At 43.5% G+C, this 17,929-nt stretch overlaps 1 protein-coding gene across 2 annotated transcripts in view; it reads left to right on the forward strand.

The window, feature by feature from the left end:
• SAP30 (Sin3A associated protein 30) overlaps positions 1 to 17,929 on the forward strand; it is a 124,168-nt gene that overhangs the window by 68,922 nt on the left and 37,317 nt on the right. Inside the window, exon 5 of one of the 2 annotated variants that reach the window (XR_011386275.1) lies at positions 1,078 to 17,908. The gene's annotated coding sequence lies outside the window, so the exon portion shown is untranslated. The remainder of the gene's footprint in view (positions 1 to 1,077; positions 17,909 to 17,929) is intronic. The other variant, XR_011386276.1, reaches the window with a different exon arrangement.

Consider the following 17,929-nt stretch of genomic DNA (forward strand, 5'->3'; position numbering starts at 1 on the left):
CATGAAATTTGTTCACTTTATATAAATAAAGAGAGAGGGAGAGAGGGAGAGAGGGAGAGAGGGAGAGAGGGAGAGAGGGAGAGAGGGAGAGAGGGAGAGAGGGAGAGAGGGAGAGAGGGAGAGAGGGAGAGAGAGAGATATCTTCCATTCATTGGTTCACTCCCCGGATTGGTGCAATGGCCAGTGCTGGGCAAGGCCAAAGCCAGGATTCAGGAGCTTCTTTCAAGTCTCCCACATAGGTAGCAGGGGCCCAAAAACTTGGGCCATCTTCTGCTGTTTTTCCCAGGCCATTAGCAGGGAGCTGGATGGAAAGTTGAGCAGAGAAGACACAAACTGGTGCCCATAAGAGATGCTGGTGTTGCAGGTAGTAGCCTTATCTGCTGTGCCAAACAGCAGCCCCAAATTACTTGTTGCTGTGGAGAAAAGAATGTGGACCCAGCTACCCTACAACGGAAGCATCCAAGTATATGTGAAAATGGAGGGCTTAAAAATGTTGTATTTCCTCTCCTATTAGAAATTATGGGTTTTTGGGGTCAGAAAATTATTGAGTCTAAAGTAATCTCCGTAAATGCTGTGATTTTCTTCCCTGACCTAAAAGATTAAGATTTAGCCATCAGGAGGTGCCTCACTGAGAAAACAGGACTGCTTTACCTAGAAGCCTAGACAGTTTGAGAGCTTCAGTTTGATAGTAGGAATTCAGGAGGGGATTTCTGGGAGTCTGATTCTCTCTGAGGCAAACCAGAACGTGGGTTGCGTTGGATAGCAACTTCTGAAGATAGACCATGTCCCATTTACCACACCAAGTGCTAACAGGCAGAACTTTTTATCTACCTCCTTCAATGCCCCTTCCCCCTGTGGCGGGGGTTCCTTCCAGTGCTCAGTTGTACCAATATCCTATAATTTCTGTCAATTCTCTGCTCTATCTTTTTTGTTCTATCCTTTGCTCGCACAAAACTTCATTAATGCCATGCTCCATATCCTTCCATATTTCAACTGCCTCTCAAATAAGAAATCTGATAAACCATCTGAATAAAACTATTTATAGCCAATGACTTTTTTTTTTTTTTTTTTTGACAGGCAGAGTGGACAGTGAGAGACAGAGACAGAGAGAAAGGTCTTCCTTTGCCGTTGGTTCACCCTCCAATGGCTGCTGGGGCCGGTGCACCGCGCTGATCCGAAGCCGGGAGCCAGATGCTTCTCCTGGTCTCCCATGCAGGTACAGGGCCCAAGCACTTGGGCCATCCTCCACTGCACTCCCAGGCCACAGCAGAGAGCTGGCCTGGAAAGGGGCAACCAGGACAGAATCCAGTGCCCTGACGGACTAGAACCCGGTGTGCCGGCGCCGCAAGGCAGAGGATTAGCCTAGTGAGCCGCGACACAGGCCTAGCCAATGCCTTTAAGTGTTCTAACTTTTCAGACTCTAATTTGAAACTTGTTTTTAAATAGATAGACTAAGACATTGACCCCCTGGAGCTTTGATATTCCCTGAATATTCTTCATCGTGCCAACATGAGGTGGTAGACGCATGACTCTCTGAGGAAAAAGACATTTTGTGACCTTACAAAGTTGTTCTTTCTAGTATCCCCTGGAAATGCTAATTAAATGCCTAGGATTAAGGATCTTCCAGGAGGAAAAGGATCAAGACTCTACTCCCTTGCCATTTGAGATTCAATTTAATTAGAACTTTCTGAGGAGCCAGGAAAGCCCTGACTGAGGTGCCCCCAGGAATAAAAAAGGAGTCTGTCTGGCTCATTGGCAAACTCAACACCAGGACCTACAGGTCTGTGGGGAACAGCTTGTTCTAGGTGCTGTGTGCGGCTGTGGTTAGAAACCCAATTATACCTGACCATCTTGGCACAGCGTCCCTGTTTGAGGAACACTGGCTGATTGTGTGGGTATGAATTCACTAAGCTGTCATCTTGGGCGTCCATGTTCGCAGTGCCATCCTGGTGCTTGCACACGGTTCTGGGGGCAGCAAGGGTATCCTTACAGTAGGACAAGGACTCTGCCTGTCCGAGCCAGTTTTCAGCAGTGACACTGTAGAAGTGATAATTAAAACCAGAACCTGTTGGTCTTCTCATCAATTTGTTCTACACAGAACACTGAAACAAAACTACTCTCTTTGAATTAAGTAAGTTCCCAAAGTTCCTGGACAATTTGGGAAGTGGAGAGGCCTTAAGGAAAAGATGCCAAATAACCTACAATGTGGAGGAATGAAGACTTGAGCAAAGAATTGGAAAAAATGAAGATGTACAAATCTTGAGTCTTAACTGATGTGAATTCATACAGATTATATTTAATGTGCCAGTTCCTTGTGAATCTGTAAGAACTAAATTTTATGTCAACTTTATCTGATTATTGAGCTTTTTATAAACTAAATATTGTTAGGGACTGGATTACAAGAAGCACTCATTGGAAAATGCTGATCAGGACAAAGAAGCAGCAAATTTAGGGATGAGCCCCTTTCCTGGCACCCAGTCTTATGGTTGGCTGCCTAATTGTCTCAGAGTAAACTAGCTCCATGTTCTGAGGTGTTAATCAAGATGTTCTAATAACTTACCCCACAGAACACAGAGTGTACAGTGCGAGGGTGATGACATGAGATCACAATTTCCTCCTCGGTCCTATCTAGCATTTGCTTTTGAATAACAACCACCAGCTCCCATAAATGGTTAGCTACCAGAGAGTAGAGATTTTGTTTTACTTGCTTGCATAGCCTCAGTGCCTACAACTGTGCCTGGGACAGTCCTAACGCAGATGTTTCTTTTGCACACTTTTTACCTTGCAGCTGCATAGCAGGTACCTACTGAACATTCAGGAAGTGTGAGAATAGTACTGATTGGGAACTCTTGCAAATGAAAAATAACATTTCATTTGTAAATCAAGTGAGATTCATCTTTTCTTGAGTTTGATCAACCCAGAGTGGGTAGCCGTGGTACAATGAAGCCACCCCAAACCACACCAGCTCAATCATTATTTCTTCAGTTCCACATTGCCCAATCTGAGGATGGTGTGCAACTGATTTAGCAACTTGTATGGCAACATGTGCTTTATAAATAAATGTAATGCATTTTTATAAACCAGAATATAAATAAAATTTAAAACACTTCTGTAACTAAACTAAACTATATGTTATGAAACTGCTTGTGATGGAACATAACTTGCAAGAGAAAGTGTTCTCAAATCATTCTAATAATTTCCAAAGCATGATCGACTTTTAGCAATAAGAAATTATTGGTCTGTGGCTGGTGTTGTGGCACAGTGGGCAAAGCTGCTGCCTGTGATGTCGGCATCTTGTGTGGGTGCCAATTCTTGTCTCAGCGGCTCCATTTCCAATCCAGCTCCCTGCTGCTGCCTGAGAAAAACAGTAGATGATGACCCAAGTACTTGGGCACCTGCTACCCATGTGGGAGACTTGGAAAAAGCTCCTGGCTCTTGGTTTCAGCCTGGCTTAACCCTGGCTGTTGCAGCCATCTGGGGAGTGAACGAGCAGATGAAAGATTTCTGTTTCTGTGTGTCCCTCTCTATATATAACTTTTTCAAATAATTTTTTTAAAAAATTGTAAAATTATTGGTCTGGTCTTATGTTTAATAAATATTCATTAAACTAAATGCTGCTTATCTCTAAGCTGCAGTTTTATAGTGAACACTGCACCAAACCCTTTCAATACTGTCCCATTAAATCGTTGGCCATTAGCTATGGGATTAGACACTTAAGTTAGCAACAGGGTGACTGGTTGAGCTGCTTCGCACATCCTGGATGCTTGCCCCAAACTATATACTTTCTTTTTCATCTGTGACCCCACCCACTTTTCCACTCCTGCCAACCCTGCACCCCTCCTCAGCAGTGGGCAGGTACTGAATTTGTCTCAGCTATGACCTTGGTCCACTTAGCTCACCACAGTCTGGGTGAACTAGCCCATGTCATTTAGTAATGTGTAGTCTAATTCAAGCTGTTCACTAACCATTGGTGCAGTATTAATGTATGTGTATATGCGTAATTTAACCTGTGGTGACAGCCAGTGTGTATGTGCTGAATGTCAGCCACGGCCCATCCCCTCTGAGAATTCAGAGTCTCAAAGTTTTCTCCCACATATCTTTGAACAAAGCTATGAATGCTGTTTTCTTCTATCTCAGGATATTACCATTTTTTATTCTGTCTCTCAACTCCATAAAATGCTCCCATATTTATATATTGATTCTTGGAAGCATTTGTTGACTTCACCCCCCAAAGTCACTTAACTGATATTTCCCTTGCTGATACTTTATCTTTGATCTGAAGTAGGAAAAACTCCTCACCCCTACTGGCATGCGTAGCCCACAGTTGCCTGGCCAAGGCTGCCTTATCCTCATCATGACTCACTCCTTGTCACCACTGTGAGTCACTGGGTGGGCCAATCAGAAGACCCTCCCATAGCTCACCATCTTCAGTATTAAAACTAGACATTTTGACACTTTCTTCCCTGAATAATTCCCACCTCCACTCCCAATTGCTTAGGATATTAAGAAGAGGTCATTGACAGATAGAGTTAGACAGTGAGAGAGAGAGAGACAGAGAGAAAGGTCTTCCTTCCGTTGGTTCACTCCCCAAATGGCCACTACGGCTGGAGCTACGGCAATCTGAAGCCAGGAGCCAGGTGTTTCTTCCTGGTCTCCCATGCAGGTGCAGGGCCCAAGCACTTGGGCCATCCTGCACTGCCCTCCCGGCCACAGCAGAGAGCTGGACTGGAAGAGGAGCAACCGGGATAGAACCTGGCACCCATATGGGATGCCAGCGCCACAGGCGGAGGATTAACTAAGTGAGCCATGGTGCTGGCCCAGAGGAATTTTTTTTTTATTTTAGTCTTTTTTTATTTCTTAATAGAGTTATAGACAGTGAGAGAGAGACAGAGAGAAAGGTCTTCCATCCACTGGTTCACTCCCCTAATGGCCGCTACAGCCGGTGCTGCGCGGATCCGAAGCGAGGTGCCAGGTGCTTCCTCCCGGTCTCCCATGGGGGCGCAGGGGCCCAAGCACTTGGGCCATCCTCCGCTGCCCTCGCAGGCCACAGCAGAGGGCTGGACTGGAAGAGGAGCAACAAGGACTAGTACCTGGTATCCTAACCGGGACTAGAACCCGGGGTGCTGGCGCCACAGGTGGAAGATTAACCAAGTGAACCACGGCACTGGCCCAGAGGAATTGTTTTCAATATGGCTGCTTATCAGAAGCCACCAGCTGAACAGGACTAAGGCAGGAAGACGGAATTGGGTGTGCATCCAGCGTAGAGAATCTTTAGTGTAGTGTTGCCTTTTGGGTCCTAAAGCAAATACTCAATTTTGTCCTTCATCTGCCATACCCATGGCTAGATCTACTTATATACTCACTGGGGTTAGGTTTAGGAAATTATACAGCTGGCTTTTGCTCTGGAACTCCTGCCATTCTGTGACTACTCTTATGAACTCTGGTGTAAACTTCCTTTAGGTTGATTCTATGAGTTGCAAAAAAATAAAAAGATCTGACATCATAAGGAAACCACTTTTAGTTGCTCCATTTCCTGAAGCCTACACCTGGCAAAATGCCTAGGACAAGATGTATTCAATTCAAGTCAAACCAGAGTTGTTAGGAGAAGCAGATGGCCCACCTAAGGTGAAAAAATTGCTTTCTTGTGGGGAAAGGCAGAGCAGTTTGTTCACCTCTTCCTCTCAGAAGGTGGGAATGTGTGGAGGCAAAATAAATAAAACATATTACAAACGAATTCCACAGATGAACTGAATAATTGTTGCTGAACAAGGCTACGGAGGCATCTTCCCGCCTCAGGCAGTATGTAGGAAGTTGTCACACATGTATTAAAGTGCTCCCAGAGCTTGAAAATCATTCCGTCAGAGGAACTAAGCAGAACTAACAGGAAATTGAAGAGACCCACCATCAGCAGGCCTCTGAGAACCAGAAATAAAGAGCTGAAAAGAAAGGGATAGTCAAGATGAGCCAAGGACCACGGACAGGTTCTGGAAGATGAGTGTATATGTAACAAAGCAGTAAGAATTGTGCTCTGTCTGAAGATAAACAGCATTAGCATGGGTGAAAATGCAGCAGATAGATAATCTGCATTGATTTAGGGAAGGGGAGGCTAGAAAGGGAGACTGTCTTGCTGATTAAGTTTTCGAGGAGGAGAGAATCATTTCTGAGGGTTACTTTTGTTCAGATCACCTGAAAAGCACATTCCACTCAGGAGCCTTTGCCTCCTGGATGAAACACTCCTTATGCATATCCAATTCTTTTGCTCTGAATCCTTGTCTACACAGCAACACTTGATTATGAATTTGCCTCCCAGATACCTTGATAATGGGCAGAATGTATCCTAGGAAACAAGTTTGCAGGTCACCAGAAAGGTATCTTGTTACCTGTTACCAACAGACACATTTGTGTCTTGTTATGCTTGCTGTATCAGTCTTGTGGGGGCTTATTAGCACAGGTTAGTCTCCGCAACACAGAAGAAATCCACTCTTTGGACCTGTGCAGGTGAGTAGCAGACCTCAGGACTCTGACCGCTCTTCCGTATTGCACTCCAGTGAGGCTCCATCCAAGCGGCCCCAGGTTTTCTTTTCTGATTTCTGTGCCTTTCATTAAATGCAACACAAATTATCCCAGGAAGTTATCTCCCTACAGGCCTCTTTAAAATCAGCAGAGAGTAATTCTAAATTATGTATCTAATGCCTTCTGGCATCTCATGGCCTTCATGAACCTCAGAAACAAGTTTCATTTCACACAGTGTGAGCAAATAGTTTTACCAAGTAGCAAACAGCTTTCTGCAGTGGTCTTTTCTGTCCTATTCATCTTGAGAGCGTGAGCCACCATAAGGCCACATTATGATGTACAGAACTGCCTCAGGCTACTGATGGGAAAGGAAGGGTTACACTACTAAGCACAGTTCCTGCCCAGAGCCCTTGATGCCCCTTGATCATGTAATTTGAAAGTAGGGAGTCATTTTAGTTAAATGGAGAAAGCATGGAAAGGATGGTGTTCTCATCCTCAAGTGCAGAACTCAGAACAGTGCTTCTTCCTCCCAGTCATGTTTGTGGTAGCTGTGGGTGGGTGTGCAGCTTTGCCTGTTTCCCCACTAGCATAGAAAGTGTGCTTCTGTGCCTGCAGTTCTCCTCTCTGATCCTTGTAAAGGTCAAACATCATCACTTCAACTGCTCTCCTTTAATTGTCTCCTCTCCCCAGAGTAAATGGTTGAGATTGCATTCCTCAGTGGATATTGCGCACTTGTTCACCACAAGGCATTTGTCTACTGATATTTTGGTGATAAATAACTTTTTGCCAGTCTTCAGAGCCAGATGGAAGCAGCTGTGGCCCAACTCTAAATTATCTACCAGTCTCACATTTTGGAGGTTGCCCTGTATCTCTTGAGGCCAGCGCCGCGGCTCACTAGGCTAATCCTCTGCCCTTGGCGCCGGCACCCCGGGTTCTAGTGCCGGTTGGGGCGCCAGTTCTGTCCCGGTTGCTCCTCTTCCAATCCAGCTCTCTGCTGTGGCCCGGGAGTGCAGTGGAGGATGGCCCAAGTGCTTGGGCCCTGCACCCGCATGGGAGACCAGGAGGAAGCACTTGGCTTACGATTGGCGCAGCGCGCCAGCCGTAGTGGCCATTTGGGGAGTGAACCAACGGAAGGAAGACCTTTCTCTCTCTCTCTCTCTCTCTCTTACTGTCTAACTCTGTCAAAAAAAAAAAAAAGAGCAAAGTATGTTCTTATATGAAAACATAAGAAGGGGCTGGTGCTGTGGCATAGTGGGTAAAAGCTGCTGCCTGCAATGGGCAGCTGGTTCGAGTCCCGGCTGCTCCACTTCCAATCCAGCTCCCTGCTATGGCCTGGGAAAGCAGTAGAAGATGGCCCAAGTCCTTGGGCCCCTACACCCATGTGGGAGACCCGGAAAAAGCTCCTGTCTCCTGGTTTCGGATTGGCACAGCTCCAGCCATTGCAGCCATCTGGGGAGTGAACCAGTGGATGGAGGACCCCTCTCTCTCTCTCTCTCTCTCTGCCTCTCCTTCTCTCTTTGTGTAACTCTGATGTTCAAGTAAATAAATAAATCTTAAAAAAAAAAAAAAGTGAGGGGCCAGCACCATGGCTTACTTGGTTAATCCTCTGCCTGCAGCACCAGCATCCCGTATGGGCGCCAGGTTCTAGTCCCAGTTGCTCCTCTTCCAGTCCAGCTCTCTGCTGTGGCCGGGGAGGGCAGTGGAGGATGGCCCAAGTGCTTGAGCCCTGCACCCCATGGGAGACCGGTAGGAAGCACCTGGCTCCTGGCTTCGGATCAGCATGGCTCTGGCCATGGAGGCCATTTAGGGGATGAACCAGCAGAAGACCTTTCTCTCTGTCTCTCTCTCACTGTCTAACTCTGTCAAATAAATTTTAAAAAATAAAGTGAGTTTGCCATTTGAAAAAAAAAAAAGAAAACATGAAGGAACTTTAAAATGTTCACGAAAAACTTGAATGAAAAGATAAAAAGGGACAAGCGTTGTGGTGCCGTGGGTTAGGCTGCTGCTTGGTACACCCATGTACCATAACAGAGGGTCTGGGATCACATCCTGGCTATATGCTTCCCATCAGATTCTTGCTAATGTGTCTAGTGGGGCAGCAGATGACGACTTGTGTGATTGTGCCTCTGCCACCCAAGTGGGGCACCTGGGTGGAATTCCTGGCTCCTGGATTTGGCCTGACTGGGTCCTGGCTGTTACAGGCTTTTGAGGAATAAATCAGTGGATGGTCAAACTCTCTCTCTCTCTCTCCCTCTCCCTCTCCCTCTCTTTGTAATTCTGCCTTTCAAGTGTATGAAAATAGATACAAGTAAAGATAAAAATAAAAAATATAAACTTGATTCTCAATGTAAGCTTCAGCAAGTTCAAGACACTTTTGTAAGCAATGATTCTGGCCCTTTAGTCCATCCCTAAAGAACTTGGGGTTCTGGAAATTTAGCAATATCAGTGAAGCATTTTTTTATTACTAACTTAAGAAAATAGTGATCTTTAAAGATTTTGGAAGATTAAGAAGCAAAAGAATCAGAAGAAGCCAAAAGAACTGTAAAGTGGGTGCCCAATGATTTCCCTTTGGAACTTGAAAAATTGCCCTTGTTTGAGAAGAGGAATGAGTAGGTGCATTTTCATGGTACAGAACTCTCAGGTGATGCTTTCTCAGAAATATTTCTGCCAAAACTTTGGCTAACTTCCTCAAACCACTCCTTTTTTTTTTTTTTTAATTTTCTCAAGGCAGAGTTACAGATGGAAAGAGAGATCTTCCATCTGCTGGTTCACTCCCCAAATGGCTACAATGACCAAGGCTGAGCCGATCCAAAGCCAGGGGCCCAGAGCTTCCTTCGGGTCTCCCACGTGGGTGCAGGGGCCCAAGGACTTGGGCCATCTTTTACTACTTTCCCAGGCCATAGCAGAGAGCTGGATTGGAAGAGAAGCAGCTGGGACTCGAACTGGTACTCACATGGGATGTCAGCACCACAGGCAGAGACTTAATCTCCTATTGCCAATGCCACAGCACTGGCCCAAACCACTCTTGTAATAGCAAATGTTCTCTTTCTTTGGCCCTCCACAAAGTCAGCAAGCAGAATGCAAAACTCATTGCTATGCCCTTTACTCTTGGCTGGTTCACTTTTGCTTTGACTGAACCACTTCCTCCTCCTGGTAGTTCTGCTTTGAATGCGCTTTGTCTTCAGGATCACACTGGTGAAGCCATGGTTTTGGAGTCCTTTTTTTTTGCGGGGTGGGGTGGGGTGGGGTGGGGACTAAGAGATAAGTTTATTTTGCTATGTTTCATCTGTTTCAATTCTTCAAAGAAATGCTTCAAGATCTTTATCCTACTTGTTTAAAATTTCCATTGAAATCTCTGTTACTGTCTACTGCCAATCTGGGCACAACAGTTCTGGCATTTATTGAGTTGAAACTTTGCTCTACTTGAATTTTTCAGTCAGAATCATGTATGCTGAGTCAACTGAGATATGCATGGTATTGGTTATTGTTATTTCTGTTAATCATGGGTCTTCTTCAATTAGGGCATGGACAAGAACAATTTTTTTCCTTACAAATTTATGTGGATGGTCTGCTGCTGTCGCTATCATTTTCAATGTCATCTTGACCCTTAAAACAAGTTATCCATTTATAAACTCCTGATTTATTTGAGGCACTATCCCCACAAACTTTTCAAATATTATCAGTGATCTCACCATTCTTCCATCAGAGCTTACAATAAATTTGGTCTATTTGTTCTTGCTTCAATTTTAGTAAAATTCATGTTGCTCTAACAGGGACTCTTTTTACAAACTAATTTCTTATCTTTCTTAGAGCCCCAAACTAGATGCTGTTCAGACATGCTGTAACAAGTTAGTATGAATTTATTCTGATGCAAAATGATCCTGAAATCCATGCAAAGTTCTTTCATGGTATACACTTTCCACAAACATTTTGAAGGATGCTCATAGACATTAATATTCCATCTTAATTTGTCTTTACTCCAATTTAGATAGTCAGCAGAAGAACCACTAATAGTGACCATTGTCAATATTCTCTCAAAAGTGTCATTCTTATAAAAAAAAAAAAGGAGATACATTCACCACAGCTGAGATTTATGAAGGATCTGTGAGATGGGAAAACGGGGTTAGAAATTCAAGATGTTTATTGCTTTAGGTCTGTGGGTAATCTCTTGTGAAGCAAACCTTCAGTTGGGGGAGAGATTGAGTAATTAGAACAGGGATCTGTTGTGCAACTCCTTCTTCCTTTATTTCTTGCGGACCAGTGTATATCCTGAGACTCAGTCTGTATGCCAGTTTCATAGCTTTAATGTTTTGGTGTCTCATATCCTAAGAGCTCAGTTTCTTGCAAAAAAAAAAATGGCCATACTATATGACCGCTGTATCTGTCTATGCTTGTGCTCAATTTGTGGGACACATTCACACAATGGCATCCTAATGGCCTTTTCTTTAAAGGGAAAATAATTGAAACTTTCTGATGACTTACTTTGTAGCCACACTATTTTTCTTTCCTTCCTTCCGTCCTTCCTTCCTTCCTTCCTTCCTTCCTTCCTTCCTTCCTCCCTTAGTTTCTTTTTTAAGATTTATTTATTTTATTTGAGAGTTACAGAGAAGATGAGAGACAGAAACAGAGAGACATGGGGATGGGGGATCTTCCATATGTCAGTTCATATCTCAAATGGCTGTAACAGCTGCGACTGGGCCAGGCTGAAACCAGGAGCCAGGAACTTCCTCCAGGTCTCCTACATGGGTAGCAGGGGCCATGTCTATCTGCTTTCCCAGGCACATTAGCAGGGAGCTGGATATGAAGCGGAGCACCCAGGACTTGAACCGGCACTCATACAAGATGAGAGCATAACAAGCAGCAGCTTAACTCGCTATGCCACAACTCTAGCCCCTATCTTTATTTCTTAAGAGTACTGCAAGATTGGTATTATTTCCCCTAGTTACAGATGGGATTAAGGTTCAGAGAAACTGAGCAACTTGCCCAAGATAACAGAGAATCTTAGCAGAAAATTCAATCTCCCAGTTGGTTGTATCTGGAAGAAGCAGGATGATAATACTGTAGAGCTGGATTTTAGGATTTAAACCCAGGCCTGTCAAACCCAGAGACATTGCTCCTTCTCTCTACTGTGCCAAGCTACTGAGCTGATACACAAGAGCTACAGAAATGCCACAGGATTTTAAAGCACCATCAATAAAATTGTGTGTAAGTGTTTTTTGAGAAAAGCTACTCGTCATATTAGAGCACTTGCAAGTTCTCCCCACAGGCGAGTGTCCAGGGGGCCACCATTTTTACACTCGGAAGTGTCTCAGCACCTAAGAATGCAGAAGCTGGCATGGTCTCTTCTCAGTGTGTATTAGCACAGGAATCACAGCAGTTCCACCACCCTGAAGTTATCCTACCACTTCCTGTCAGAGGCCCTAACGTTTCCCTGGTAGTCCAAAGAGTTGTCTTTCACAAGCACTTCTCCCACTCAAAGCCTCTTTATTTAAAAAGTTTCCAGGTTCTGGAGATCCTGTCACGGAAACAGCTTGCCCATTTCTAAGCTCACTCTCACTACATGGCTCAGATGCTTGTGTGGGGGTCCCAGCTGTTGTCCCAGCCTCCTAACCACTTCTCTGTGCCAGTCATCCCAAGCTCCCCATCACATGGCTGCTAGACATAACATCCTAATCACAGCTCCAGTGATGTCACACCTCTTCTTCAAAGGAGGTTCCCAAGCTCTGAAATCAAATCAAACCCTAAAGTGATCTGGAGGCAGTCACTAGGCTCCTGGGACTCTGTCCCAGGTATGTGGTCATAACACTAGGATGCTCATTTTGTTTTTGGGTGCTTCTTCAGAGGGGTGGTTTCTGAGAACCTATATCATTCAAGAGTCCTGATTTACAGAAACCAATAATAAGAAAATAAGATAGCCTAGAACTCTCCCAATTTTCCCACTACAAAACAAAAAATACCCCCCCCCAAAAAAAGAAAATATTTCCCATTAAATTGTTGTCTAGCGCCACCTGGTGATAGAATTAAGCAGCAACACTATAGAAAAAAAGACTTCTAGTAAATATTTTACCCCAAATTGAGAGTCTTTAGCCGTGGAAGAATCCATAGCGATCATTTAAGCAGCTGCCTCATTTTCTAGATTCGTAATTTATGCAGGATTTACAGTTATAACAGACTAAATGTTTGAATTCCAGGCCTCTCACTTTTCTGACATGCCCCATTGTCTCCTAAGCCTCCAAAGGAATCAAGTCAGTGTTGCCCCCAGTGGAAAAGCACCATCGTTCTTATTCTGGTTCATGAATGGAGAAAGTAAGATTCAGAGACAAGCAACTTCTCTTGGACCTGAAGGTCTTTTTATGACAGGGATCTGGTCGTTGTGCTTGTCCCAGGGATCCTGCCGTGCATTGCCGTGGGAGCAATCTGGTGGTGGCGACTGCCATAGGGCACAACTGAGAGATGATGATTGACTCGTTAAGGTTGTGTTGTGTTATTTAGTCAGTTTCCATTGTTGCCTCCCTGGCTGTACTTCCGTGTGCACAGAAGATGCTTCCCTGTCCCCATTTGTGTTTGGTCAACAGAAGACCTGTGGCCTTGGTAAGTATCACAGGTGAGCAGACTTTCTACATATGGTGGTTCTGTTAGGCTGCTTCAGCCTTGATCTCCTGGAGAAGAACACGCCTTAGAGAGCGACTGTTCCTTCAGTCCTGGATCCTGGAAGCAGACAACGCCACCCGGCTGAGCCCAAGGGAGTATAGTCAACAATGCTTTCATGACATATGAACAAAAAATAAGTGCTTGTTTGTTTTCTTTAAAAAGTTTTTAAATTTGTTCTCATTTTATTTAAAGGCAGAGGGAGAGAGACAAAGAGAGAGAGAAAGAGATCTTAACATCTGCTGGGTCACTCCTCAAATCCTGCAACAGCCCAGGCTGGGTCAGGTGAAGCCAGGAACCCAGAACTCAATCCAAGTCTCCCATATGGGTGGCAGGACCCAAACACTTGAGCAGTCAGCTGTGTATGATTAGCAGGAAGTGGAATCTGGAGGTGGAGCCCAGACTTGAACCTAGGCACTCCAACATGGGCCGTGGATGTGCCAACTGACATCTCACTGCTGTGCCAAAGGCTTGCCCTCACTTGCTTTTTTCTTTTAAGTTTCAGATTTTCTTTTTTTTTTCATATTTTAACCAATGTTTTTAAAATATTAATTGTGATAAAATGCATACACCATAAAGTTTACCATTTTGACCATTTTTAAGTGTACAGTTCAGTGACACTAAATGCAACATATTGTTGTGCAACCATCACCACCATCCATCCCCACAACTCTTCATCTTGCAGAACTGAAACTCCACACCCATGAAACAATAACCCTCATTTCCTTTCCTCCAGTCTCTGAAAAACACCATTCTACTTTCTGTCTCTGTGAACTTGATTGTTCTAGGTACTTTGTATAAACGGTATCATACAGTCTATATTTTCTTGTGACTGGTTTATTTCACTTAGCATCATGCCCTCTGAGTTCATATACTACCATGTGGTAGTATATGTCAGAGTTTACTTCCTTTGTAAGGCAGGATAATACTCTATTGTGTGTATGTATTACATTTTGTTAATTCATTCACCAATTGATGGACACTGGAGTTGCTTCTACCTATTGGTTATTGTAAATAATTCTGCAATGAACATACATTGCAAATATCTCTTTAAGTACCTGCTTTCAGTTCTTTGGAGTATATACCCATAGGTCGAATTGCTGGATCATATGATTTTTCTGTTTTAATTTTGTTAGGACGTGGCATACTATTTTCTAATACAGCTGCATAATTTTACATCCCCACCAGCAGGACACCAGGGTTCCAGTTTCTCTACATTCTTGCCAATACTAGTTATTTTCCATTTTTGTTTAAATTTTATTTTATGGTAGTCATCCCAATGAATATGAAATGACATTTCATTGTGGTTTTGAATACATATTTGTTTTCTTTTTTTAAAAAAAGATTTGTTTATTTATTTGAAAGGCAAAGAGAGAGACAGAGACAGAGACAGAGACAGAGGGAGAGATCTTCCATCTGCTAGTTCATTCCCTAAATGGCTGCAAACAGCCAGGGCTGGACCAGACTGAAGCTAGGAGCCAGGAGCCAGGAGCTAGGAGCCAGGAGCCAGGAGCTTCTCCCAGGTCTCCCACATGGGTGTCAGGGGCCCATGCACTTGGACAACCTTCTGCTGCTTTCTCAGGCATATTAGCAGGGAGCTGGATCGGAAATGGAGCAGCCAGGACTTGAACATATGGGATGGCAGCACTGCAGGTGGTGATTTTGCCTGCTATGCCACAACACCAGCCCCTAAATATTTGTTTTCTAAGCCTTATTTGTTGCTGCAGCAAAAGCAGACTAATAAAGGGTTTGAACACACATTTTACTCCAAAACCTTTTAGAAAATCCATGTGAGAAAGTGCCTCCAGAATTATAACAGCTTAGCTTGAGAACCTGCTATGTGTTAGATCTTAGGTTGCTGAGGTTGTTACCTCCTTAAAGGCTCTGCTTAACTCCACTCTTGCTGCAGCTTATCCTAAGCACCCAATTTAATTCTGCAACTTGCAACTTACTTCTCCAGCTCTACTTTCTTGATACTTCTCATTTCCTTTACCTTGATGCACTTTTTCTCTTTTTTTTTTTTTTTTAAAAAAACAAACTGGAAAATATATTTGTTACAAACAAGAGGCTATAAGATACAATGTATGTAATATTTTTGGTACAGTCCTCTCTGCTTATCTACAGGGGATATATTCCAAGACGCCCAGTGGATACTTGAAACCATGGTACCAAACCCTACACAGACTGTTTTTTCATATATGACCAGCAGCATTCCACATAGTTGCAGAGTTAACCTGTCCTCACATGTTTTGTGCCCTGGTGCTTCCTTTGTATTACTGCTTTTGGACTTTGGGACCATTGTTAAATAATAAGTGTTTCTTGAACATAAACACAGCAATGCCATGACAGTTGATCTGATAGCCAGACACAACTAAGTGAAAAACGGGTAAGTAACATATACAATGTGAATACACTGGACAAAGGAATAATTCCCATCCCAGATGGGATGGGGTGGGATGGAGCAGGAAAGTACAAAACTTCAAAATAGCACATGACTTAAAGCTTAGGAGTTCTTTGTATCTGTAATTCTGCATTTAATATTCTCAGAGCACAGTTGACCTCAGGTAACTGAAACCACAGAAAATGAAACTGCAAGTAAAGGGTAGACTATTATTTACAACAGTCAATAATACAATTAGAAAGTGGGTAAAAATATGTATAGAGAAGAAAATATAAATGACCAATTAACTAAGACAAATGTTAATAGCAGTAATGCAAATTAAGACAATGCACTTGATCTAAAAAAGCTTCAGATACTTTTTCTCTTTTTAAAAGCATTTTTACTGGCGCTGGCTTTGTGACATAGCAGGTTAAACTGCCACCTGTGATGCAGGCATTGTGTATATGTGCAGTTTGAGCAAGTCCCAGCTGCTCCACTTCCAATCTAGCTCCCTGTTAATGCACATGGGAAAGCAGCCAAATGTGATCCACATCCTTGGGCCCCTGCCGCTCATGTGGGAGACCTGGATGGAGCTTAAGCCCTGGCTTCGGCCTGGCCCAGCTCCTGCTGTTGTGGCTGTTTGAGTAGTGAACCAATGGATAGAAGATCTTTCTCTCTATCTCTGTAACTCTGCCTTTCAAATAAATAAATAAATCTTTTGCTTTTTTTTTTTTAAAGCATTATTACCTTCCAAAATGGACTTATTTATAATGTTTATAGTTTATATGTCTCCCCTGCTAAATTCTAAGAGTGAAGGGTTTTTGTCTGCTTTGTCATTCCATAAACAGTGCCCAGCACATAGTAGGTGCTAAAAAGTATGTGTTAAATGAATGAATAAAACTGTGAACACACTTCTGAAAGAATACAGCTGTTGTGCTTTGGTAACATGACCAGTAGAGGTCATAGATGAGTTCTTTAAATATCTTGGACCTGCAACTATTTATGTCCGTTTGTACAAAGATCTGTTCATTCAAAAAGTCTCCGTGACGATGTACACTGCCACGTGAACAGTTTAGTGGTGGCGATGGGCATAGATACTGACAACTGCTGAGAGGCACAGATTGATGATGTCTCAGATTGGTTTCCCTTCCTGTGTAACCCAGTGTTGGGAGTCAAACAGGGCAGAAAGTGTTGGCTCTCAGTCTGTGTCTGTATAATTTGCTTGTAGGTTCAGTCAAACAACTAAAAAAGATGTTTTTTATTGCAAAGTTATTTGCCGGATTAACAATACCTCCTCCCAAAAGGGTACCTGTATACACATGTGTGTGTAGATAAAGCCTATTTCTTTAAAAGATTTATTTTATTCATTTGAAAGACAGAGTTACAGAAAGAGGTTAGAGAGAGAGAGAGAGAGTCTTCCATTCGCTGGTTCACTCCCCAGATGGCTGCAACTGCTGGAGCTGCGCCGATCCAAAGCCAGGAGCCAGGAGCCAGGAGCCAGGAGCCAGGAGCTTCTTCTGGGTCTCCCACATGGGGTGCAGGGGCCCAAGGACTTGGGCCGTCTTCTACTGCTTTCCCAGGCTATAGCAAAGAGCTGGATTGGAAGAGGAGCAGCCAGGACTATAACTGCACCCATATGGGATGTTGGTGCTTCAGGCCAGGCTTTAACCCATTGTGCCACAGCGCCGGCCCCAATAAAGCTTATTAAAACTAGGATACAAGATTGGCATTTTCCTCCCTCCTTTAAACAAAAAAAAAAATTGGCCAACCAAGAATCACAGGTGACAGGCTATGACTCTGCTTGTCTGTGGTTTACTTTCCCTGGCTCAGCAGCTCAAGCCTCTGTATTACAAATATATCTATCCATGGGGTGAGGCTAAAAGAATGCTGACATTTGATCAGAAGTGAATCCTTTTCTTTTGACAGAATATAGGTTTGGGTTGAATGATTCATCAGAGAATAAACATTTGAGATGGAAGGAAATTGATATTTAATGATTGCCTCCCTCCATCAGACCACATGATAAACCATTTATATGTTATCCTCACTCACTCTCTGGAGTAGACAATGTCAAAGAGAGCATGTAGAACACAGTAGAAGCTCAGTGACTGTAGCATGATGGGTGAGCGAGTAAATGACTGTGAGGAAGATCTGCTTCTTCATTTTTGTTTGGATTAGTTTGTTGACAAGGATTGCTTTGTTGTATTTCCATGACGGAACTAAAATTTATGTTTATATTTAGTGTTCTTTATTCATGACAGATGCAAAGTGAAAAGTGCAAATGGAATGTGGTCCCTATCGGGAGATACTGCAAGGTGGGCTTGGATGGAGAGCTAAGATAAGGCTGTTAATTCTGATCCTACTATGGTAAGTGACTTTTCTTTTTGA

This window comes from Oryctolagus cuniculus, chromosome 2, assembly GCF_964237555.1.
Source record: "Oryctolagus cuniculus chromosome 2, mOryCun1.1, whole genome shotgun sequence".
Taxonomy (NCBI): Eukaryota; Metazoa; Chordata; class Mammalia; order Lagomorpha; family Leporidae; genus Oryctolagus; species Oryctolagus cuniculus.